We start from the raw sequence: 27,377 nt of genomic DNA, 5'->3' as shown, positions 1-27,377 counted from the left end.
GCAAAACCGGTACAAAAGAAAGATGGAAATGTCATCTCAAATATACGAAGACCAAGGTAGGAGCAGCGTACGCGCATACCCTGGTATTTCGCTTCCCATCTATCACGGGACACAGCTCACCACCTACGTTCATCGCAAGTCGAATGGTTGCCAACTTCCGGACCCAGTAGGGCAGATCGAGAACTTTTCCCTGGCGTCCATGAAGTCGCTGCAAAAAAAGAAGGGGACACAGTCACTCAACTAGTTTTCGCTATAAGCAAATCTAAGGGAGCATGAGACACTCCACTCACGCGCGTAATTCTATCCCTCAGGAAATGGCATGAGCTTCGCAGGGATAATGTCAGCTGATCAGACCCGGATGAATCAACTGACCCACTCGTGATCCCCATCTTCTTCATCATCGACAACAAAGGGCGTAGACGAACGGCATCGCAAGGTTAACAGGCCTCGGTGATGAAAGGGCCGGTACAGCCTGACGAGGTGGCTGAGCGTGAATTCAAGACCAGCCTTCTCCGCAAAGAACCTTATCATCAGCACCACTCACCAAAACGACGGATGTATCTGCGCCAAAGTAACCCGATACTTCAGGTAGAAATCAAGCACGACCCTATCAAGAGGGCCAAATGCGAAAGGATATAGGTATACGCTCAAGAATCTATCATCAGAGTCCGTAATACTCTACTCCAGAGAAAGCACCTGCAGCGTTATCCCCTCGCTCCATCTACAGTATCTCATCACCATCTCCAGATGTTCCTTTCTTATCAAAGACACAGTCTTCAGAGCGAACTCCTGCGGATCCTGAATGTTGGGAGTGGAACTCCCCCCTCCCTGTCGGGCCGGCCCTGAAGTAGCTGCCATGGCTATAGCAGAATTGACAGACTAAAGCAAGGACGTGCGCCAACACTTTTTGCGCCTGAAGAGACACAGGACCCGATGCCAAGGCGGAGGGATAGCTATCTAAAATAATTAGGTCTCCCAAAGAAGCAAAAGCCACCCCACATACATGCGGGAGAACAATAGCAATTCACCTATCGAGAGTAAACCCCGGGAGGCCAACGGCCTCAGCACAGATCCTGGGGTGGAACCCGACCCCAGAGATACCCATCGACAAGAAGTTAGGCCTCAAGGAGTCAACTGTATCTTCTCCAGTCTCGAGGTAGTGCCCGGCCTCGAGGATCTCCACCAAAAAAGAATTCAAGCTTCGGAAAGCCTTCAACGCCATCATAGAACTCGAGGTAATACCCGATCTCATGGTTTTTCTTTCTAAAACGAAGAGTAAGCACGCGAAGCTCCGATCATGAAGGCTCTAGGAGGGCTTGAGGCATTGACTAAGTATAGGCAACCCCTCAACGGAAGTCTATCCACTGCGCTTTAAAAGGCTATCTGCATCAAGTTCAGAGCAGACCCCCAGGTACCCGAAGCTGACCTTCGCTCAGGATACCACTCTCAAAAGCTCCAAAAACTCAGCGTACTATCCCCATGCAACTCGAAGGGCCCGACAGCTTGAGTTTATCAGATCAATTCAGGCTTGGCTCGAGGTACGACGATGGGCTCGAAAAAGAACCATGTCAATCTGCAGAGGATCGAAAAAAATGCTCGCATCCAAGTTAGATGTCAGCAGTCAACAACAAAGGAAAACATTCAAAGGCCTCGAAGCGCAGGAGAACATGCAACAATAGGGCAAAAATCGAAAACAGAAATCAAGGAAATACCTTTATATTCATAAATATCCATATACAACAACCCTCGAAGGATCCTTACATACAATTACAAAAGCCTGCAAGGGATTCTTACGCATAAAGGAAGAAACAAAAGGGTGCACACACAAGATAAAAGCCTAGAGGCTGGTCTACCTCCGAAGGTCTGCCTACCTGCAACAGGTGACTTCGGGCACACATCCTCAGAAGCCTCATCCCGACCTTCCACACTGATATCCCCAAAGGATAGGTCGAGCAACAAGGAGGGATGAAAAAATGCCATAGCTCTCCGAAGGTCGAGGACCCTCGCTGGCCAAGAGAACCTCGGAGAGACAGCGGACCATGCAAGCCTCAGTCCCGATTGCATGGCTACTTAGAGTCCACTTCTTGGGACATCTAGCCGTGCAAGCTACCAGCTCAGGGCAGAGCATTGGTGTATAATCTGAGCCCCCTTTTGAGCAGCCGTATATAATCCGAATAGCTTTTTACGAGCAAGGAAAGTTGACCCCCGTGTGTCATCATCTCGAGCAAACAAGGGAAGCAACAGCAGACGTAACAGTAACAGGACAGCATAGTTATGTTCAACAAAAGGAAGCTCCAGCAAAAGGCCACAACACAGCCTACGGGAGGTCTGCCAAACGGCTTTGAGGCCATGAGCCCCAAACATAATGTTCAAGGATAGAGGAAGATGATAAGAAGAAATGGGCAGATGAGACAACGAAGGTACTTGGATAGAAAAAACAACGCCAAAGCACCCCCATTTATAGGGGGTAGTGACACGGTCATTGAGGCTTTGGAAGATTGACCGGAAGATGCAATTCTGCATTCTCGAAGAATAGAATTGACGGCGGAGCATTCATCCTGGAGAGTGAGAATCGACAGTGCATTGAATGATGTCAAATACTCAAGTCCATGGGACGTTCCGGTTGCCGCAAAACTCGCACCACAGGTTGCATCATTGGTATGACGTCGTCATAAGAAGCTCATGGAGCCAGGTGTCAGAATCATTTCCCATCGCTTCGTTCTGGGAAACGCGGAGACTATCTGTATGCGGCAAAATTAAAGGACTTGATTTCTCGCTATCAAACCACTTCGGAAGAATACCTCGAGACCCCGAGGACGTGGAGCTGCGACCGAGTCTCCTCCCTCGGAGCTCGTCGGGGCCGACTCTAAGAAGACGAAGGTCGGGGCTAGAGTAGAAGGGGAAGTTCCCAAGGCACACAGCCAAGTCTGACAGAGCTGGCCTATCCAGGGCCTATGCCGAAGCGTCACGTCTAGCCGTCCCATCTCCATACTTTATAATTAACGCATATTGTACTATATCCGGGTTCCCCTTCTATATAAAGAGAGCCCACACTACTTTGTAAGGGGCTGATGTTGCTCCAACTATTCTTCACAAAATCAATAATATCTATCTCTCTCTCTTCTCTCTAACTTGCTCGTTATTATTAGCTCGAGGCCACTCTTAACGTTTATTACTTTCATATTTGTTCTTAATTTATTGCTAGGTATTGGCCATAAAGAGCCTTGCATGATCATATCTCAATTGTTATCCCATCCCCGACTACCCCCGATAGCTCGAGACCGAGTCGGATATCGTCCCCGAGGCTCCTTCATCGACCAGTCCGAGGCTCGGGCTACAAGTCTCTTGGTTCGATTACTGTCTCGTTTAAGCCTGAATCTCTTTCATTAAACTTCATACTCTTAGCATCAACTGTCCTAACAACTAGCATAAAAATAGATCACGTATTTTTAAAATTTCATTTACAAATTTAATTGTTGTTACCATTTTCATGGTAAATAAACTCTTATTTTGCCTAAGATACTTTCTTGTTAAAAACTTTTATAAGATATATTCATTTGTATATTTTCTTGGAAGGATACTTACAAGAATGAGGAAAAGGAAAAATGCTTTAGTAATGATTATGCACAAAAATGGAGGATAAAGCTTAAATTCTTAAAGCTAATATTAATCATTAAGAAAAAGAAAAACCTACACAAGCTATCAACGGCTTATACTAATAGTAGTCTCCAAAATTATAGTAACTTCTTGAAGTAGGAAGTAAATGAGCTTCCATGCCTTTAACTTCCTAAAGCAACACAATCTTTTGCAATAGCATTCGAGAAACAATTACTGATGGTTAATACCGGTGAAATTCATAACTTGTTTTTCTCTTCGCAAATAGGATTTGGATAGTACTTGTTGTCAATTCATTAGGTCGTTCCATAATGGGAAGAAAGCCGATCTTTGATCTTTTTCAATGTTGCTACAACATCAGTCATGTTCATCCTTTCACCAGGAGATTTAGCTATGCAATTCATGGCTAACTCCATAACTGATGCCCCACATTGCAACTTGTCACTTATGTTTTCTTCATCTAGTGTTAGTAAGTCACCATCTATGATTTGATCCAGCTTATCAGGAAGTGAATAAGCTTCTCAAATCCAAATCTCTCATGAACATTTCATCGATAGGTTTCTTCTTAGTAAAAGTTTCCAGCAACATGATACCATAACTATAAGCATCAGACCTCTTGGATATAAGGCCTTCCAGTCCATACTCTGAAAATGAAAATCAAATGTCAGTAATTAACTTATAATGTATTAATCAAAAACCTTGTTACACCTTAAATAAAAAAAACTCACCTGGAGCAATGTAACCAATTGTGGCAAAGGTTGTAGTTTGAGCAATGGATTCTTCTTTTGTTAAGAGTTTTGCAATGCCAAAGTCAGTCAGGTGTCCCACCATGTCTTTGTCAAGTAAGACGTTACTAGGCTTCAGATCACAGTGAACAACAGGTACCGAGTAACCATGATGGAGATATTCCAAAGCAGATGCAACATCAGCCATGATATTCAATATTTGCTTTATGTTTAAAAACAATCTTGAGAATATAGCAACTTGTCTAAGCTCTCATTTGGCATGTACTCAAGTACTAATGCTTTAAAATCCAACATACAACAGCTGCTAAAATCTTGGTGAGATTTTTGTGACGAAGATTCCACAAAATTTCACGTTCTTTATCAAAGGTTTGAAATGTACCTTCCATCTGCACATTGAAAACTTTAACAGCTACAATCATCCCATCTGTCAATGCCCCTTTGTAAAGAGAACCAAAACTTCCACTACCTAGCAAGTTATTTCCATCAAAGTCCTGAGTTGCTCTTTGAAGATCATAATAGGAAAATCTTTGTGGTGCTACATCTGGCAACCACTATTCATCAGCTTTGATTGTTTTATCGTGACGTCTCATCAACACGAAAACTATCACTGAAGCAAGGCCTACTAAAGCAATAACAGAAGAGACAACGACGATAAATATCACGATTTTTTTCTTTGATTTACCATGACAGGCCTAGACATGTATTTGAAGGTTACCACATAATCCTTCGTTTGACACGAAAGACTGGTAAGGGAGATCAACAAAAGGTCCTCCATTCGGAATTTCCCTGTGTAATTTATTGAATGAGACATTAAAGGAGTCTAGTTGCTTAAGTGCCTCTAATGACTTTGGAATAACACCAGTGATATTATTATATGAAAGATCCAATGCTTCCAAATTTATCAGTTCTCCAAATGTCTCAGGAATAGATCCTTCAATCCTGTTATGAGCGAAAGACAGTTGACTCAATTTCTGTAGACGTCCTATTGTTTTAGGAATATTACCTGAGATTTGGTTCCAGGAAAGATCCAGAAGTATCGCAGCCTTAAGGTTTCCAACTTCAAGTGGTAAAGAGCCATTGAAGAAATTAAAAGACAAGTTCATCTTCAAGATGTCTTTAAGGTTCCACAGACTTGAAGGTATGCCAGCGGTGAAGTTGTTGGAATAAAGATAAACCTCCCTTAGGGAAGTCACATTCCTCAAGCAACTAGGAATACTTCCCTGAATTTGATTTTGTGAAAGGTTTAACAAACCCAAGTTGGATAGCTCACACAAACTATTTGGGGAAGGACCACTTATTCTGTTTGCTCCAAGTGAAAACTGTTGAAGTTTTTTCAAAGAACTTATTGTTCTGGGTACAATGCCAGTCAAGTCATTGTCTTCCAGCTTCAAATAAGGTAAATTTCTCAAATTTCTGATTTCAATGGGAACATGACCCCTGAGGTTACATCCATCTGCCTCAAATATTTGAAGAGAAGAAAGATTGCCAATGGACTTTGGAAGCATTGCATTTAGGGGATTGAGAGACAATATCAATTCTCTTAAGTGTTTACAATTGGCCAAAGGAGTAATAAAGCTCAGTGGTGAAGATTCACTAGTAAAGGAGTTGCCTTGCAAGTTGAGAATTTCAATAAGTCTTAAGTTTCCTAGAGAGTCGGGAACTGAACCTGTGAGTTCATTTGCACTGAGTTCGAGAATGATAAGCTTAGACAAATTTGAGATAGAACTAGGTAAAAATCCATTAATGTTGTTTGCACCTAGAAAAATTCGTTCAAGATTGGATAATCTATGGCCTATAGCGGAAGGAAGATTACCTGAAATGTGGTTTTGTATGAGTGAAATAGATACAAGACTTGACATATTGAAGATACTAACATGGATCGACCCACTAAAGGTATTGAAATCCAACTTAAGCTGCAACAACTGTTGAAGGTTACCAATCTCATCTGGAAGTACACCTGCAAAATTCAGTAAGATTATTATCAGTAAAAGTATTTCAAGAACTAGAATTCTAATATCTTATCTGATTAAATATTATTCAATACCTGTTAGGTTATTGACTCCCAAATCAAGTACGTTAAGCATAGTCAAATTTCCGACCTCTCTTGGTAGAGGTCCTTCAAGCTTGTTGTCCCACATTGATAAAATTTGAAGTGATGAAATGTTAAATATGGTTAAAGGAATTGAGCCCGTTAATTTATTTCTTTCCATGCCCAATTGCTTCAAGTTATAAAGATGGCCAATCTCATCAGGAATTGTGCCTGTCAAATTGCTAAGCAGAAAGATTTTAAAAAAAATCATGAACTGATTTAAGTAACGTTGCTGGATTAGAAGTAATTTATCTCAAAATAAGATTAGAGCTGCCGATGTGCTCAATGCTACAAGTTGAGTTCTTTCCGGGGATAATTGGTAACTAAATTTCAAAAAGAAAAAGATACCTTGTAACTTGTTAAACCCAAGAGCTAAGATTTGCAGCAGATGTAATTTCCCAAGTTGTCTTGGAATTGCTCCAATAAAGTTATTTTGCAACAACAATAGGACTTGAAGTTTCGAGCATTCTGATATACTTCTTGGTATCTCTCCACTTAACATGTTGAAGTTAAGTCCAAGCCTTTGCAATCTTGGAAGGCGACGACACAAATCAGATGGAAGATCATCAGTTAAACCAGCATTTCTGAGATCCAAATATTCCAGTGTCGAGATGTTGAATATGGAGAGCACGTTAGCGCCATTGAGCTTATTGAATCCAATCCTCAACCATTTAAAACTCTGAAGAGTACGTGGCTATTCCCATAGGAATATTAGTGAATGTTACTGAGTTAAAACAAAATTCAGGAAACTGTTAGAAGAATAAAGAAATATATTAAATAGTAAAGAATCAGAAATATTCCGAGTCCACAATTTTCTTGTGCGTCCTTAAGGAATTTTAACCCCCTCACACGTTGCCAAGGTAATGGATTAAATCCTCCCAGGATAAAACGGAATAAACCTTCCTGCAACAGTGGCAATACAAACTGCAGGATACCAACGAACTCAAAGAACGGAGCAAAATCACACTTACGAATTTGAGAGAGAGAGACTGCGAATTAGGATGCAGTATATTCAGAAAGAAAGAAGTTCTAGAGTCTTTTTCGTATATTGAAGATGCAGCCTTGCCTCAGAATTTATAGGCAAATATCAGAAGAGGTGTCTGGAAAGGTGCCTTTTCAGAAAATACGCGGCCTGCCGCGGTTCTACCACGATCGCGGCCGAACCGCGGCCAGAGAGCTTCTCTTAATCTGACTGCCGCGATTCTACAGCGGTCTCGGCAGAACCGCGGCCAGTGAGGCCCTCTGAACGTTCAGTAGTGATTTGGCATTTAATTAATTATTAAATAATTAAATAAATTTTGTCCAAAAATAATCTTATCGATCATTTGCCAAATCCAAATCCAAATCCAAATCCAAAGCCGAAGCCGAAGCCGAAGCCGAAGCCGAAGCCGAAGCCGAAGCCGAAGCCGAGCCGAGCGAGCGACGACGACGGCGCGAGTTCATTCTCTTCAACTCCTATTAAGAGCTTTAAGAAGTGAATCTATATATAAGCACATAAATGTGATTGTCCCTCACCAATGAGGGACAAAGTGCAAGACAAAAGTTCACTTCTTCAAATTTTCATTTTCCCTCCATTTTATTTCCCTCCATTTCCAATTCACACTTCTTCTCTTTTAAAGCCCAATGGCTTAAAGTCCAACAATCCCCCACATGAATGGGAAAGGCTGTATCAAGAAAGATCATAGATGAAAGCTATGTGATTTTGCAAGTAAGGATTAATTGCATCTGGATAAGTAGGTTTCCCTTTGAACTTTCCGTAGTGAATATATGTCGGATATACTCGGTCAATCGGTAGATTTGATATCTTTGAACCGTCGAACTTTTAGTGTATACCTAGACAGCCATATGTCACACAACCAACCCTTAACCGTCTTTTGGTTCTCATTGTTGTGTTCGTTTTAGCCATGAACACCGCCTGGTATCATAAGTGCGTAGAGAATTGGCCTTACAGAATTCTCATTGAAGCGGCTTGTTCTTCACACTTACATAGGTTATTCCTAAACGTGTAATCCTTTAGATTGACATTATTTGATAAATACCTCATCAAACTTAGGTAATCATTAAAGAACGTGTAAAGTTCTATCCTTGTTACTGAACATTGTCTTCATCACGAAAATGGACCAAAGATTTTGTTTTGACAATGTTGAACCGGTCAATCACAACTTTGTTTGAGCTCCTTGAACCTAGATCTCGGAACATCCAAAATTTTAGGTAGAGTTACCGCCATGTTGACTTGTCCTCGGCCATAGTCCCATTCCCTTAGATGATTTCTCAACTCCCTCTCTAGTTAAGCCTTTTGTAAGTGGATCCGCAACATTATCCTTTGATCTTACATAATCAATAGTGATAATTCCACTAGAAAGTAGTTGTCTAACGGTATTATGTCTTCGTCGTATATGACGAGACTTTCCGTTATACATAACGCTCCCTGCCCGTCCTATTGCAGCCTCACTATCGCAATGTATGCAAATAGGAGCCAAAGGTTTTGGCCAGAACGGAATGTCTTCTAAAAAATTCCGAAGCCATTCAGCTTCTTCACCGGCTTTATCCAATGCTTAAACTCTGATTCCATTGTAGAGCGAGCGATACATGTATGTTTGGAAGACTTCCAAGATATTGCTCCTCCACCAACAGTAAACACGTATCCACTTGTGGACTTTGTTTCTGATGAGCCGGTTATCCAATTAGCATCACTATATCCTTCACTAACCGCAGGATAGTTATTGTAGTGCAAAGTGTAGTCTTGGGTATACTCCAAATATCCCAGAACTCGTTTCATAGCCACCCAGTGATGCTTGTTGGGATTACTTGTGAATCGACTAAGTTTACTTATTGCACAAGCTATATCGGGTCGTGTACAGTTCATGATGTACATTAAACTTCCCAACACACGAGCATACTCCAATTGAGACGTACTTTCGCCTTTATTCTTCATAAGATGATGGTTTAAGTCAATTGGAGTCCTTGCACTTCTAAATTCCAAGTGTTTGAATTTTTCAAGTACCATTTTCACGTAATGTGATTGAGACAAAGCTAGACCTTGAGGAGTCCTCTGGATTTTAATTCCTAGAATTACATCGGCAACTCCTAAGTCTTTCATATCAAACTTACTAGCAAGCATACGCTTAGTAGCTTGAATGTCGGCAATGTCTTTGCTCATTATTAGCATATCATCAACATATAAGCAAACAATGACTACATGATTTTGAACGTTCTTAATGTAAACACACTTATCACATTCATTAATCTTAAAACCATTTGACAACATTGTTTGGTCAAATTTTGCATGCCATTGTTTGGGTGCTTGTTTTAATCCATAAAGAGACTTAACAAGACTACACACCTTCTTTTCTTCTCCCGGAACCACAAACCCTTCAGGTTGGTTCATGTAAATTTCTTCCTCAAGATCACCATTTAAGAAGGCTGTTTTTACATCCATTTGATGGATTTGAAGACCATACAAGGCGGCTAACGCTATTAGCATCCGTATAGATGTAATTCTTGTTACCGGCGAGTATGTGTCAAAATAGTCAAGACCTTCTCGTTGTCTAAATCCTTTGACAACAAGTCTTGCCTTGTATTTGTCAATGGTACCATCGTCTTTCATTTTCTTCTTGAAAATCCATTTAGAACCCAATGTTTTGTTACCCGGAGGAAGATCAACCAATTCCCAGGTATGGTTGCTCAATATAGATTCTATTTCACTATTGACAACTTCTTTCCAATATTGTGCTTCTGAGGAAGACATTGCTTCCTTGAAGGTACGAGGCTCATTTTCTAACAGAAAAGTCAGAAAATCTGAACCAAATGAAGTAGATATCCTTTGACGTTTACTTCTTCTTGGATTTTCTTCATTAGGCATACCATCTGTTATTTCCTCCCGAGGTCGTTTTGACTTTTGGTAGGTCACTTCACTTTCCTTTTTATACGGATAAATAGTTTCAAAGAATTCAGCATTATCTGATTCTATTATCGTATTAATGTGAATCTCAGGATTTTCTGATTTATGAACCAGAAAACGATATGCCTTACTATTGGTTACATATCCAATAAACACACAATCAACCGTTTTTGGACCTATCTTAACTCTTTTAGGTTTAGGAACTTGTACCATAGCTAAACACCCCCACACTTTGAAGTATTTCAAGCTAGGCTTCCTTCCTTTCCACTTTTCATAAGGAATGGACTGTGTTTTACTATGAGGTACACGATTGATTATCCGGTTAGCTGTAAGTATAGCTTCCCCCACAAGTTCGGTGGTAAGCCAGAACTTATTAGCAATGCATTCATCATCTCCTTCAATGTTCGATTCTTCCTCTCCGCAATTCCATTAGATTGTGGAGAGTAAGGGGCAGTTGTTTGGTGAATAATGCCATTTTCCAAACAAATTTCTTCAAAAGGAGATTCATATTCGCCACCCCTATCACTTCTTATCATTTTGATTTTTTTGTTTAGTTGCGTTTCAACTTCACTCTTGTATTGCTTGAAAGCATTAATTGCCTCATCTTTACTATTAAGTAAATAAACATAGCAGTATCTCGTGCTATCGTCAATAAAAGTAATAAAATACTTTTTCCCACCGCGAGATGGTGTTGACTTCATGTCGCAAATATCTGTGTGAATTAAGTCTAAAGGACTTGAATTCCTTTCAACGGACTTATAAGGATGCTTAGCATACTTTGATTCTACACATATTTGACATTTGGAATTAATGCAATCAAATTTTGGCAATACTTCTAGATTTATCATCTTCCGCAATGTTTTGAAGTTTACGTGACCTAAACGCGAATGCCATAAAGTGTTTGACTCAAGTAAGTAAGAAGAAATATTCACTTTATTGATAGGAACTGCTATTACATTTAGCTTAAAAAGACCCTCATTTAGGTAACCTTTTCCTACATATACATCGTTCTTACTAAGTACAACACTATTAGAAACAAAAATACATTTGAATCCATTCTTGACAAGAAGTGAGGTAGACACAAGATTCTTGCGAATTTCTGGAACATGGAGGAATTGATTTAGAGTCACTATTTTTCCCGACGTCATCTTCAACGCAATCTTGCCAACTCCTTCAATTTTGGCCGTAGATGAATTTCCCATGAAGATTGTCTCGTCGGGTCCTGCGGGGGCATAAGAAGAAAATAACTCCTTGTTAGCACAAACATGGCGGGTGGCTCCAGAATCTATCCACCATTCTTTTGGATTTCCTACCAAATTGCATTCAGACAACATGGCACATAAGTCTTCCATTTCATCTTCAACCATGTTAGCTTGATTCTTTTTCTTCTTATCATTCTTGGGCGCACGACAATCCACGGCCTTATGCCCAGATCTTCCATAGTTGTGGCAATTACCCTTGAACTTTTTCCTGCTTGGGTAATTCTTTGGTCCGGAAGCCTTCTTCCTCTTCTTATTTTGTGGCGCCTCCTCAACAACGTTTGCCCCCATTATTGTCGAGTTTCCACGTGACTTCTTTTCAGCATTTTTGTTGTCTTCTTCTATCCTCAGACGAACAATCAAGTCTTCTAGTGTCATCTCCTTCCGCTTGTGTTTAAGATAGTTCTTAAAATCCTTCCACAACGGAGGTAACTTTTCAATGAAAGCAGCGACTTGAAAGGCCTCATTTATGACCATACCTTCAATAATAAATTCATAATTAATAATAAGATAAATCTTATTAATAAAATTATTGATTCGGGTCATACCTTCAGCAAGGAGGTCATGCACAATGACTTGTAATTCTTGGACTTGAGTTATGACGGACCTAGTGTCAATCATCTTGAAATCCAAAAACCTTGCAGCCACGAACTTCTTAAGTCCGGCATCCTCAGTCTTGTACTTCTTCTCTAGTGCATTCCATAATGCTTTTGAAGTTTCCATGACACTATAGACATTGTACAAGCCATCTTCCAAACAACTCAATATGTAGTTTTTGCACAAGAAATCAGAATGTTTCCATGCTTCAGTTACAACAAGTCGTTCATCATCCGGAGTATTATCAGCCATGACCGGAGGATCCTCCTTGATGAAACGTTGCAAACTCAACGTAGTAAGATAGAAGAGCATCTTCATTTGCCAACGTTTGAAGTCAATCCCGGAAAACTTTCCGGGTTTTTCTGCCGGTGCCATAGCATGAGCAGGAGTAGAACGGCTTGTAACAGCAGCAACCGTTCCCGCAACACTTCCATTAGTTTGGTTTTCATTAGTCATATTTCTGTAAAGTTGAAAACAATACAGAACTTGTTAATCAGTGAAGTTTTTGATATCTTCAAACTGAATACCAAACCAACCATACAACACGTAACAATGGTGAAGTTTTTATATACTTCAAACCCGTACGTTTATTATTCCGGCAAAGTTTTTATGTACTTTAAACCGGACAGAAACAATTATAGGAGTAGAAAGCAACAAGGCTTTAGTCTCCAACAAAGTATAAAGAAAATAATTTAATAATCAACACAGAAACGTTAGTAAAAATAAAATTCCTTAAGCTTGTGAACGTTACTGAGTTAAAACAAAATTCAGGAAACTGTTAGAAGAATAAAGAAATATATTAAATAGTAAAGAATCAGAAATATTCCGAGTCCACAATTTTCTTGTGCGTCCTTAAGGAATTTTAACCCCCTCACACGTTGCCAAGGTAATGGATTAAATCCTCCCAGGATAAAACGGAATAAACCTTCCTGCAACAGTGGCAATACAAACTGCAGGATACCAACGAACTCAAAGAACGGAGCAAAATCACACTTACGAATTTGAGAGAGAGAGACTGCGAATTAGGATGCAGTATATTCAGAAAGAAAGAAGTTCTAGAGTCTTTTTCGTATATTGAAGATGCAGCCTTGCCTCAGAATTTATAGGTAAATATCAAAAGAGGTGTCTGGAAAGGTGCCTTTTCAGAAAATACGCGGCCTGCCGCGGTCGATTTGACAAATAATTAAATAAATAATTGAACGGCCCTCTGAACGTTCAGCAGTGATTTGGCATTTAATTAATTATTAAATAATTAAATAAATTTTGTCCGATCGATCATTTGACAAAGCCGAAGCCGAAGCCGAGCGAGCGACGACGACGGCGCGAGGGTTCATTCTCTTCAACTCCTTTTAAGAGCTTTAAGAAGTGAATCTATATATAAGCACATAAATGTGATTGCCCCTCACCAATGAGGGACAAAGTGCAAGACAAAAGTTCACTTCTTCAAATTTTCATTTTCCCTCCATTTTATTTCCCTTCATTTCCAATTCACACTTCTTCTCTTTTAAAGCCCAATGACTTAAAGTCCAACAATATTTCCTTCCAGATTGTTGTACCTCAGATTCAAGAATCCAAGATTCTTCATGTTTGAGATAGAATAAGGAATGAACCCACTGAAACTATTGTTTTCAATGGTGAATATTTGAAGGTCTTGTAAATCACCTAGAAATTTAGGAATTTCTCCAGTGAAGTTGAAACTAAGATCAACGGCTCTCAACTTTTCCAAACGAGTGAACTCTGGTGGAAGTTCACCCTGGAAATTGTTGTAGCTTAGATCAAGAGAAATAAGAAAAGAAAGGTTGCCAAGTTGTGGTGGGATGGTACCAGTAAAACCCACACCTAAAATATTGAGTACAGCAACTCGTTGATGACGAGAGCCACAAGTGATTCAATCCAGTTACAAACAGAGGTAGAAGAAGACCAGTTTGTTGAAAGAATGCGATATGGGTTTGAAGTGATTTGGGCTTTCAAGGTTAGAAGAGAAGTTTGATCAGTGCTTATATTCATGGCTAAGCATGTTGCTATAACGTGAAAAAATAACGAAAATAATGGTAGAAGCTGAGAAGAGGAGGTTTTCTCCAGTAATTTTGTTTGAGCGAATGGGAGGAACTTTGTTTACGATTATTACAAAATTGTAGTGGTACATTTAAACATTTAAAGTAAGGAGTCACATCCCAATTGGATAATTGATGAGCAATTTCCCATCACTTTGTTAGTATGGTCTCAATTGTAAATGTGAAAAGTGTGATTTCACCATTTATATATCCATCGACGCCGGACATTATTATATTCCCTTTGTTATGAGAAAAAGAATACTACTATAAAAATTTGTTGAAATAAAGAAGCTATTATTTGTCAGAGGTGACATTCGCATTTTGACATCGACTGCTTACGAGTCAAAACTCAATCCAAGTAGGGACAAGCACTAAATATATAAAGCTAGGCAAATGGTATTAGCCATAGTGGACTTTCCTTTGCGTAGCCTGTGTGCTCGATTGTTGAATTCACGCCCATTATATTGATGGTCCCATCCATTCTGTTAAAAAGAATTTATCAGATACAATTTCTTTATCCCTAAAGGTTGATCAGCCTTCATCTTCTGAGATTTAGGCCATAAAGCTTTCTTTCAAATATTTGTTTGTTTATAAATTTTAACTATTTTTTCGCATATTTTGAAAACAAAATCTTCAAATCTCAAAAAAAACTTTAGAGTAGTTTTTAAAGTTTTCTACCTACAAAACTTCAAATTTATTTTTCGTCTCATCTTCAAAAACTCATTTTTTTCAAGTTTCAACCAAATCTATGTATAAATGCTAGCTAAGATTAAGTAAATTATTTTGGCTAATATTTTTTTAAAACATTTTGATACTCGTGTAGTTTTAACTTAAAATACCTTTACGTAGTTTTTGAATAGTTAAATTTTAATTTTAAAAGTTGATCATCAAGTTTGATTGGATGAGAGAATGGATCAATTTAGTACTTTGAACAAATTGAGATAGATGAAATACTGTCACTGGATGACTAAAACTTCTGCCCAGTTTTTAGTGTTCGATCAAGTGCTCTTTGAATATTCCTTCCAGACAAACTTTTATTTTTTTTAAATTAATTTATAGAAGTAATCTCAAATAATTACTCATATAAACTTCAGATTAATAGTGGGACATTTAGATTTAATAGAAATGTTTATTTCATAGTATTTAATAGAAATGTTTGTTTGTCATTGTTTACGAATTTAATTAACATGCTATTATATACTTAACCATTACTACATTACTTTTTAGAAACAAAACTACTAATCTTTCAAAAGCACTGAATTTCAAGCTGTGTCACAGTGGTGATCCTTCAAATGCGATGCCTCATACGAGAAATGTCAAGCTTTTGCCATCTCAAAGTAAACTTTTGCTGGTGCAAGTTAGGATCAACTTTTAGTACAGTGGCCAACCCATGCTTATTTCGCTCAGCTTATAGCCCGTTTGGCCAAGCTACAAAAATCAGCTTATTTTGAGAAATATTTTTTTTTCAAAAGTGTTTTTTTCAAAAGTACTTTTGGTGAGAAGCAGTTTGTGTTTGAATAATTAGTTTGAAAAGCACTTCTGAGCAGCAATTAGTGTTTGGCCAAGCTTTAAAAAACTGTTTCTAAGTATATTTTTCTCAAAAGTGCTTCTCAAAAAAGTGCTTTTGGAAAGAAGCTACTTTTTTTTGTTTTTCCAAAACTGCTTCTGCTTCTCCTCAAAAACATTTTTTTTACTTTCAAAGGCTTGGTCAAACACCTCAATTTTTGGCCAAAAGTGTTTTTGACCAAAAAAAACCCTTTTGAAAAAAAAGGAGCTTGCCCAAACATGCTATTAGTAGGAAATCTCTTTCTAAATTAGCTTCATTCTTTGAACCTTGAATCCGTCCATATTGACTTGTTTTGTGCATATCAAGATCCTCCGCTAGATTTTATAATTTATATAATCCACCCAACTTTTCACTTGCGTTTTGCGATGACGATTCATTTGCTAAAAGCGTTCCATTTGCCTTTGGTGGTGCCATCCAATTTTGAAATTTTGGTACCAGAAAGAAGCCAAGTAGTCAATCACGCTTCAAGTCTTCCACTAGCTTCTTCATCTTTTCTTTTTTTACCCCTTTATCATTCGGTATTCTGAGTCAACTGATTCGACAACTAATTAAAATTTAGAGAAATCTTCATAAAATACTATCTTTTGGTAGTAATTAGATATCTATAGATAACATTTGTTATATTACGGAATATATACATTTTCTGTGGTTATAAGATATATTTGATGTATTTAAGCTATTGTATTCATGAATATAATAGCAAAAATAGGCGTGAATCAGGGAAGTCCAGCTAATCAGTTGTTGTATTCGAGTGTATTCGACTGTATTTATGGAGTAAAACATGGGATTACAGCTGGACAGATTATTGTATTTGACTGTATTCACGGCGTGAAATAGGGGATTACACTGTTTTTAAAACGGAAAGTGAATCAATTAACATAATAGACTCCTAATATAACTCAACAAACTCAATTATAACAAATTTTGTATTTTTTAGTTATAAAAAAGATTCTCAACCGCAAAATACCCCAAAAACATAGCAATCTTCAGAGAAATTATATAATAGATCTGAATACATAAATTATATTAATTAAAAAAACATATGAATACATTCATGGCATATAGCGAGACAATGAATACAATGAAATAGATAGAATATAGAGGGATACATTGAAATACAATGAGAAAAAAGGACACTGAATACAATGAAATACAACGAGATACATTGAATTACAATGGAAAAAAAAGATAGTGAATACAATAAAATACATAGAAATACAGCGAGATACATTGAAATGCTCTACACAATAGAGCAAAATCATAACAAATCTTACTGAACGTTGTAGCTAATTGGCAATACATTATTGACCCAAAAATTTCAGAAAGCATCAGAAGAATTAGCCAATCTAGTATATCCAGGCTCTGCTGCCAAAGCTATATCAACGTTAATTGTAAAAACATTATATTGACCCTATTTTTTCACAAAAAATAAAAATAAAAATAAAAATCATAAGAATTAGCCTATGTAGTATGCCCATGTTCCGGGGCCAACAGTGAGAAGATATCGAACTGGTACTCATCTTGTATCAATAAATCAAATTCAAAATCAACATCAGCAGGATTATTTTTGTTCCCAAATAGCCCATTGGAGCAAGGTTGTTCAATTGGACCAAGTTCAAGTTGTTGCAGTCGTCGGATGCGGGAGTCGGAACAATTTCTGAAGTGGGCTTTGCACAAATCCGGGGGAAGGAGGAGGAGATCGGAAATTTAATGGGATGAGGGAAGAGAATGGGATGTATCAAAGTAGAGAGATGCTTGCTCGCTTGATCACTGGAATCGAAACCAAAAAAATAGGGTAACTGATTAGCGTATTTAGTGGCTTAGGGTTAGGAAGTAACCAAAATTAAATATTTTGCTATAAACCTTAAAAAGTATCTATAGAATATAATTTTTTTAAATTTATTTAAAATAAATAAGGTGTTAACCTTTGCTATAGGAGGTAAAAATTTCTAAAATTTACAATAAGCAAGTCCACTAAATGAGGTAAAGTGCTTTGCAATGAAACAACAACAACAACAACAACAACCCAGTAAAATCCCACAAGTGGGGTTTGGGGAGGGTAGTATGTACGCAGACCTTACCCCTACCCCAAAGGAGCAGAGAGGCTGTTTCCGGAAGACCCTCGGCTCAAGATAATAAGAAAAACAAAAAGGAGAGAATATTAGTTTCACCACAGAGATCATAGGAAAAATAGGAACATAAAATATAGAAGGAAAAATGCAAAACAAAAATGATGGCTAGTAAATAGGTCCTGCACCGAAAAGAGAAAATAGTAAGACACTGCAACGTCCCTAGCTATTTCAGACAAAAACCCAACCAGACTAGGCTCACAACAGTACAAGGTAACGCAAGACTCAGCTACCTCCTAGCCTACAATCGTAATACTCGACCTCTATAACTTCCTATCAAGTGTCATGTCCTCGGAAATCTGAAGCCTCGTCATATCCTGCCTAATCACTTCTCCCCAATACTTCTTAAGCTGCCCTCCCTCCACAACCAGTCGCTCACACCTCCTTACTGGAGCATCTGGGCTTCTCCTCTGTACATGTCCGAACCATCTGAGCCTCGCTTCCCGCATCTTGTCATCAATGAGAGCCACATGCACCTTCTCCCGAATATCATCATTTCTAATCTTGTCCATCCTAGTGTGCCCGCACATCCACCTCAACATCCTCATTTCTGCTACTTTCATCTTTTGGATATGTGAGTTCTTAACAGGCCAACACTCAGCCCCATATATCATCGCCGGTCTAACCACCGCTTTATAGAACTTACCTTTGAGTATCGTTGGCACTCTCTTGTCACACAAAACTCCGGATGCTAACCTCCACTTCATCCATCCTACCCCAATACGGTGTGCGACATCCTCATCGATCTCCCCTCCCCCGTGGATAACCGAACCAAGGTACTTGAAGCTGCCTCTACTTGGGATAACTTGTGATTCAAGCCTCACATCCACACCCACTTCCTCCCGGCTCAGTACTGAACTTACACTCCAGGTATTCCGTCTTCGTTCTGCTCAACTTGAAACCTTTAGACTCAAGAGTCTGTCTCCAAACTTCTAGTCTCCCGTTAACCCTGGCTCGTGACTCATCAATCAGAAATATGTCGTCGGCAAATAGCATGCACCATGACACCTCCCCTTGAATATGGTTTGTTAATGCATCCATCACCAGGGCGAATAAGAACAGACTGAGCGCAGAGTCTTGGTGTAACCCCATTTCAACCGGAAAATGCTCAGAGTCACCTCCTACTGTCCTAACCCGAGTCTTGGCCCCATCATACATGTCCCTAATCGCCATAATATAGGGAATCGACACACCTTTTGTCTCCAAGAATCTCCAGAGAACTTCTCTAGGAGCCTTGTCATACGCTTTTTCTAGGTCAATAAACACCATGTGCAAATCCTTCTTTCTCTCTCTGTACAGTTCCACCAACCTCCTAACAAGGTGTATAGCTTTTGTGGTAGAACGACCTGGTATAAACCCGAACTGGTTGTCGGATATAGACACTGTCCTCCTCACCCTCGCTTCAATGACTCTCTTCCATACTTGCAACGAAAGATAATCTATTTTTAAAACTTGACCCAAGACCTCTTGTTAACGTAAAGCTTTCTAACCATCTCACTAGATCCTCCACTAGTTTTTACATTCTATCTATTCCATCTTGACTTCCATTATTTCGTACAACTGAATTTTTGCCTCTTTGATTAGGTGACAAAATCAAGGAGTTAATTATCGTAGATGATCATCCAACTTATAGCTTCTTCTTTTTTTGCAGTAAACTTACTATATTAGATTTTATTATAACTTAATTGGCATACCACATCATTAAAAATGCTAAGTGGCTTTCCATGTCAGCCCCACGTCAAAATACCTCAGTTGCATCTCAAGACTTTCCACCCCATAACGAAAAAAGAGATCCAAGAATCTTTTCCAGAAAATTAAAAAAGAAATCCCAACAATGCCATTGACCTAAAGTCAGTAAACTCCAGGAATCAAAAAAACTAAGCTGACAAAATGGGGAGAACGAACCGGAATATGAATTCGGGTTCGGTTTCAAATCATCCTCAGGTAAGTGCTTGAACTCGAATCCCCCTTAAATCAGCATTTAGGTAATTTCTTGAAACGCTTGAGTTAAATTAGGGCGACTATAGTTTCTGCATACAACCTGCTTGATGGATTGCCTAGACGAGAAATAGAATCTCGCTTTTCCTTATATGAGAAGATGCAGAATACAAGACAAAAATTCAATATTTCAGTTCTTGCAGAAGAAATTATTGTGGATATTTTCTTAAGATTACCAGTTAAAACTCTGCGGCTATTAAAGTGCGTATGTAACCGCTGGCGCACTCTGGTTTCGACCCCCGAGTTCATCTCTGTGCACCTTAAGAGATTTAGTTCAGACCCTGGTAACCACTATATCCTTGTTCAGACTAGGGCAACTAATGGTTTGATCCCTATACGAAATCTAAGCTGATTCATAAAGCTTACTGAACCCTGTAGGTCTGATTATTCTGTTGTAGGTTCAATCAATGAATTAGTCTGTCTAAGCACAAGTGTTCGTAAATTGATTTGCCTATGGAACCCGTCGATACATCAATTCAAGCTGCTCCCCTTGCACAATATTAAGCTGCAAAAGACGCGCAAATGTTATGTGAGTGTGGCTGTGTGGGTTTTGGGTTTGAACAGAATTCTGATGATTATAAGGTCATGAGGATTCTAAACTACTATAAAGGAAGTCAATCAACTATAGTTGAGGTTTATTCGACCAAATTGAATCTTGGAGAGAACTTAAGGCTGATGTTCACTTCAATGTGACTACTTGCGTCTGTGATGCGATTGTTGAAGTGTTTACTTAGTGGGTTATTAGAAACAGGAATGAACCTCGTAAAACAGTTCTTGCCTCGTTTGATTTGAGGAGCGAGGTGTTCAGTATTATTCCTGTACCAGAAGCGCTGGTTACTGAATCTCACAGTTTTATGCCCATGAACTACCATGGGTCACTTGCATTGCTTGCATACTCTTCTCACTATGAATTTAAGAAGAGTCTGTTTGGAAAGCCACCATGTAATTGAAATTGGTGTAATTAGAATTGGTATAATTACTAGGGTAGTAATTACACAGCCTAGTAATTACGATCACCTGTTTGTTTGTCATAGTGTAACTACAGTGTAATTACAAGTTTACTGTTTGGTTGCACAAGTGTAATTACACAGTTAGATTAAATTTCAAATTAAGCAATTATCAAAACTTAAAAGTTAATATAAAAATATATGCCCATAAATTTTTGTAAGTATAAATGATATTATATTTTGTATTTAAGATGTATATTTTTTCGTGAATATGTATTAATTTAATAATCATATATTTATAACTAATATTGTAAAAACAATTTTTATATATTTTAAAATTAATAATATTTAGTTTAGATACTTACAAAAACTTAAAATATATATTTTGTAAGAACATTATGAAATTCATGTTTGATAAAATAAATTAATATTTATAAATATAATGTCATAATATTATTCAAATGTTTGACAAAACTAATCTATCAATTCTAACTAAAAAAATGAAGAACATGCAATGTGAGCCAATACTACTAAAACAAGTAAATTAGAACCATGAATATAACACAATTTCAAAATTCAAAAAAATAAAATAAAATAGTTTAACATATGTTAAATTCCAACATAATAATAGTAAGTTCCAGTGCAAATTAATAATTAGGAAATATGATAAGTTTATAACAACATTCAACAACGAAATTTTACTTTAAGTGTATCACTCATTATATGCCAAGTTTGTTAATGACTCATTATTTCTAATATTATGAGGTGTAGTTTCAAAAAATAGAATAATAAAATTTTAAAAAAAATATAAGCAATTACATGGAATCACAAGAAGTAAAAATAAAGAAACAAAAGATAAATAATGTACAAAGAAAAATATATTTTAAAATTTCAAAAGAAATTAAAAAGTAAAAATTAAAATTTAAAAAATTAAAATAATAGAAACAAAAAGTTATAAAAAAAATTAATATAAAAACAAAAAGGAAAGAAATTAAAAAGCAACCTTGTAATTACACAATGTAATTACCACCAATTCTCACATTCCCCTTGAGAATTGGAGAGTGTAATTACAACCCTCCAATTACACCCAATTCCATGCTGGCCAAGTAATTACTTGGCCAAACTAACATGCCAAACTGTGTAATTATACCCAATTACACCCAAATCCATTTCCAATGTGGCTTTCCAAACAAGCTCGAAGTGTCTTGAGGTTTGGGTAATTGAAGGTAGTAGCTGTGGAGAGGGTCTATGGGGAAAAAAGCTCACATTTGCCATGGGTTTCGATTTTACTAGGCATTGGGGTCTGAACAATGGAGATATAGTAGTTGGAAATGCTCCAAATCAGCCGTTCTTGTTCAACCTGAGAACAAAATAAAGGAGGCTAATGGGAATATGTTTTATTCATTCAGTTTCCTACTATACTGAGAGCCTTGTATCGATTAAAGGCTTCAAGCCAGTCCCCTATCAATGAAAGGAGAAAAGGAAGGCTTCAATTCTATAGGAGAAAAGGCAAGATAGAGCTAACAGGCACATTAGCTAAATGTAGCAATTCCAACATACTATATTGTGGTTTTTCTTGTATGTGTTTCATAAATATTCCTAGGATAGTTCTCTATCTAAATCATTGATAACTTAGGGATTCAAATGTTTAATGACTGGCCTCATTATGGTCTAAGATATGTTCTTGGAGTCGCTATCTGTAGTAAGAATTTATCAGTTTATGTGCATTTGTCATGGTTACTTGATGATATACAACGACATGGTGGGATCTCTAGATAATATAAATGCCTTTGAATACAACTTTTTCTCCAATATTATGTGAAGAAAAAACCTATTTGTTATTAAACAGGAAAGGACCAAATATAACCTTGAGGGTATTTTCCCCGTAGAGTGTGATACTTGTTATGTGTTGGGGCAGCGCATATAGTGGTGACGAGTTCATATGCGTACATTATGGTTATTTATGATCTGGGTAGACCTTAGGCTATTATGTGCCTTGTTTTGCTATCATGCCTTTGTATTACCGTGTTTTCTCTACTTGTGCGACTACATGGGCTATTATTCTGATAGAAATCATGTTTGGACTATGTGTTTATCCGCTCAGACATGTTAAGGATATTTTATTTTTGCTATGTTGAGATGCCTTAATTGTAGTCATACTTTTCAATCACGATATACAACATGGTGGGATCTCTAAATAATATAAATGCCTTTGAATGCAACTTTTTCTCTAATATTATGTGATGAAAAAAAATATTTTTTATTAAACGGGAAAAGACCAAATATACCCTTGTACTATTAAAAATAGTTTAAATTTACCCTCCTTTTCACTGTTCTATATTATAAACCTAATAATTGTTATACTATGACACTAATTTGCTCTTGATTTGGATGGAAGGCCATGTGGCAGCTCAAGATTAAAAAGACTAACCCCAATTTTAAATTTTCCGGTTCAATTAAAATTCACACTTAATTATACCCATTACCCGACCCAAATTAACCCCCCCCCCCCCACACACACACAACTTAAATAAAACCTCTAACCAAAAAAATATAGGCCATAGTTTTGCAGCTATAATTGACCATGTTCTTCTGATGTTCACATGATTTGACAGGAAACAATAGGAGAGCCTTCTAAATAATACTCCTAAGAGCACAGATGAAGAGGTATTATTACTGGAAACTTTTGTTGGATAACTATATTCGTCGATTGGACTTCTAACAGTCAATCTACTCAGAATCTCATGTAAATCAATAGGTACTGAAGAACAATGGCTAAGGGTACTTATCTTGATCCATAGCACAAAACTTGATTGAATATCTTCTCAGGTTTTGATACTTGACCGATCTTCAAGTCTAGAAAGGCTTTGGGTTCTTCTCTGAGATGGGGAAGAGAAAGAATGTGTGTTCTGACTTAAAGCTTGTTTGGATGGTTGTTGCATGTCGTTTTATAATGTATTGTATTGTATTGTACTGCATTATATTTGTATTGTTTGATGAATATAATATTTGGATAAATTCTTGATGTCACGCACAACAATATGGAGAATAAACTAGCAACATTACTAAGAAAAATAGGATACATAGTAGAATTATTACTATATAAAAATAGAGTAATGGATAAAATATGATTATTTAATAATAAGGAAGGGCAATATGAGAGAAACAAACAAGGTAACGACGCCAGCAAACCAAATCCGTCGTTACATAAAGTAATATTTTTGTCATTACGTAACGACGAATTTAATGATACGATACAATAAAATTTAAGTAACAATCAATACTAACATATTATATTTAAAGTGTGTATACGGTAAGATCGGAGGGTTCAATCTTCCGTCGTTACGACGCCTCGAACGCACGTCTCGAAGGCTCGAGACCACGGTCGAGTTTAATCCCTCGAGGGCCATCGACGCTCGACCTCGGAGCAATACATATCAACGGTTGCGGAGAGAAAGTGAGGAATTCCCAAGGCACATAACTTGAGCTGACAAAGTCTAGTAAGCTAAGCTCTGACTCGTATCTTGACATTGACTAGTTGTACCAACTCCATATCTTGTAATAAATATATTTGTACTATATCGGGATTTCCCCTCCTATATAAAGGAGATCCTTGTCATTTTGTAACCACCTGTTGCTCCATACTAAATACACAAGAACATTCTCTCTGCTCTCTAACATATTCTCTTGATTTCATTACTTCATTTATTGCTCATATTTATTGTGTTCTATCCATTGTTCTTCATTTATTGCTTATTATTGGCCATAAAGAGCCATCATTAATTTTATTATAATTGTTAGTCATCCATCGACTACCTTCGACAACTCCCTACCGAGCATCAGACTCGACCCCGAGTAGACAAGCTCGAGGCCCCGATCGACAACCATTTGGTTTGGTTAACATCTTGTTTAAGCTCTTATCTTGATTCCAAGTACCTCACTTAGCACCTATCGCCCTAACAACTAGCATAAAAATAGATCACGTATTTTTAGAACCACAAAATTAAATTTAATTGTTATTACCATTTTTACGGTAAACAGTTTGGCACCCACCGTGGGGCTAAAAATAATAGTGACTATTTTTTTGCTGATTTTACTACGTAACGCAAGTTATCTTTCACACTTTTTCTTGCCCAAGATCTTTGATTTTAGGTCAAAATGTCTTAACTCGGTAAACAACAATCTCGAAGACCATGGAGAGAATGGTGTGGATGTTCCAGGTGTTGGTGTACCACCACGAAACCCTGAGAATGCACCAGAACCAATTCCTGTGGACGCGGTCTCACGTGACGCCCAACACATCGATATAAGCTCCCACACTAACAGGAGCGTGCACCAAAGAGACCAACAAGAAGTCCAAAAAACCCCGGCTCGGGATGAACAAGAGGTTAGTCTTCACGTTATTTTTGAGATGTTGCAGGCACAACTACTGGCAATCGCTCAGTTGTAGAGTCACCAAAGAACTCCAAGTACAGCGGCCCCGAGAACAGCCCCTCGGACTGAACAAGCACCAGAAAGATCAAGCAACAACGGGTCGGCAGCCGACCCCGCTATCGTGAAGATGCTCGAGGAGCTCACAAAGAGGATTGAGTCGGGCGAGAAGAAGATAGAAGCCAATGACAAAAAGGTTGAGACTTACAATTATAGGGTCAACCAAATTCCGGGCGCACCCCCGATCCTGAAAGGCGTGGATTCCAAGAAGTTCGTACAAAGGTTGTTCCCAGAGGAAGCGGCTCTGAAACCCATTCAAAGAAGTTCAGAATGCCAGACCTTCCGAAATACAATGGAACCTCAGACCCCAATGAGCACGTTACTGCTTACACTTGTACGGTGAAGGGCAATGACCTAAAGGACGACGAGATCGAGTCCGTCCTGCTGAAGAAGTTTGGAGAAACGCTTTCTAAAAGGGCAATGATGTGGTATTACAACCTGGCCCCGAACTCAATAGATTCATTTGCCATGCTGGCATATTCTTTCATAAAGGCACATGCAGGTGCCATCAAGGTAGCAACCAGGAAATCCGACGTCTTCAAGATCAAACAGAGGGAGAATGAGATGATGCGAGAGTTCGTATCTCGCTTTCAGATGGAACGAATGTAACTACCACTAGTCTCCGATGACTGGGTAGTGCAGGCCTTTACTCAAGGTCTGAACGAGTGAAGCTCGGTGGCTTCGAAGCAGCTGAAGTAGAACTTAGTCGAATATCCCGCCGTAACTTGGTCGGACGTCCACAACCGATACCAATCAAAGATCAGGGTCGAAGACGACCAACTAGGAGCCCCCTTAGGCTCGGTATATCCTAGCAGGCTCCTGGCGAAGGAGTCGAAGCTGAATAAAGAGAGATACCAACCATAAACTGAAGATAGAAGAAACGCCCAAAGGCGCAACATACCCCTCCATGACCTGTTGAAGGCTCTACTGCTCTAACCCCTTTAGTATGTTTATAATATTTATGTATGCTTTGTGTTTTTGTATGTTATTATTTTTTTCCTTTTTCGATTGATGTCAAAGGGGGAAAAACTGGGAGTAAACACTCAGGGGGAGACATGAGCACAGCTTCCCAAGACGCACCAGTTCAGGGGGAGCAACTCCTAAAAGGAAGTATCCTTAAATCTTGTTTACTCCCTCTTGATTGTCATCATCAAAAAGGGGGAGATTGATAGGTTTTAAGATTAAGTTTCAATGATGACAATATTATATTCTGTTATATTTTCAGGGTAAACAAAAAAAAAGGAAAGAATGGAGATAATTATCAAAAGTGCTACTGGATTCAAAATGAAGAAACAAGGAAGAATTAGTTACTGCATTAATGATCATTAAGAGGCAGCTCGAACCAAGGAGTGAATGAAGATTCGTTTCAATCATTAATGGCCATCAAGATGCAATTTGACTCATTCAAGGAAACTCAAATTACCAAATCTTGATCATTCCAGTTTCGAAGAATACGCTCACTAAATCTAACCTTGAAATCAGTCGTGACATGGAAAGTCACATTCGAATCTGGGTCAGTCAAAGAGCAAAATTCAAAGAGGCATCTCTTGGGTCAAATCCCTTAATCAAAGATCGTATGCCTCCCGTTTCCAATAAGGAATTAACGGCTCTTTTCTCTGGTATAAAAGGGAAGCTCTCTCAAGAGGAAGATCACGCAGCTACAAAAAGAGTATTCCAAATCTGTCTACTTCTTAGTTCAAATACTGTAATTCTGAGTTATCAGTGTTTCAAAAGATAGAGAGATCTAGAGTACAAAAGAAAGTTGTGTCACTTGACTAGAACTCAATTGCTGATTCTATAAGTTGATGGTAGACACAAAGATACCATCAATCGTGTAAATTTATTCAAAGATCTTAAGGGAACCCTTGTGACTCAAGAGAACTGGATGTAAGTACCACAACGGCACCGAACCAGTATAAATCGTGTGTGTCTTTCTATTTCTCTTTACTGCTTTTATTTCTGCTATCTCGTGGATTAGTAAACT

General features: G+C 38.1%; 1 long non-coding RNA gene and 2 pseudogenes across 1 annotated transcript; 2 read left to right on the top strand and 1 right to left on the bottom strand.

The window, feature by feature from the left end:
• Positions 1-3,911: 3,911 nt before the first annotated feature.
• On the bottom strand, positions 3,912-14,742 carry LOC107763140 (uncharacterized; annotated as a pseudogene).
• Positions 14,743-17,759: 3,017 nt separating this feature from the next.
• LOC142181131 (uncharacterized) lies at positions 17,760-23,838 on the top strand. The gene is made up of 2 exons (XR_012709455.1): positions 17,760-19,901; positions 23,518-23,838. It is a non-coding gene; the product is annotated as an uncharacterized LOC142181131 (long non-coding RNA).
• Positions 19,899-21,126, top strand: LOC142181130 (F-box protein At3g07870-like; annotated as a pseudogene).
• Positions 23,839-27,377: the final 3,539 nt, after the last annotated feature.

This window comes from Nicotiana tabacum, chromosome 5, assembly GCF_000715075.1.
Source record: "Nicotiana tabacum cultivar K326 chromosome 5, ASM71507v2, whole genome shotgun sequence".
Taxonomy (NCBI): Eukaryota; Viridiplantae; Streptophyta; class Magnoliopsida; order Solanales; family Solanaceae; genus Nicotiana; species Nicotiana tabacum.
The sequence above is the reverse complement of the archived record's forward strand: the minus strand, read 5'-3'. Positions and strand labels throughout refer to the sequence as shown.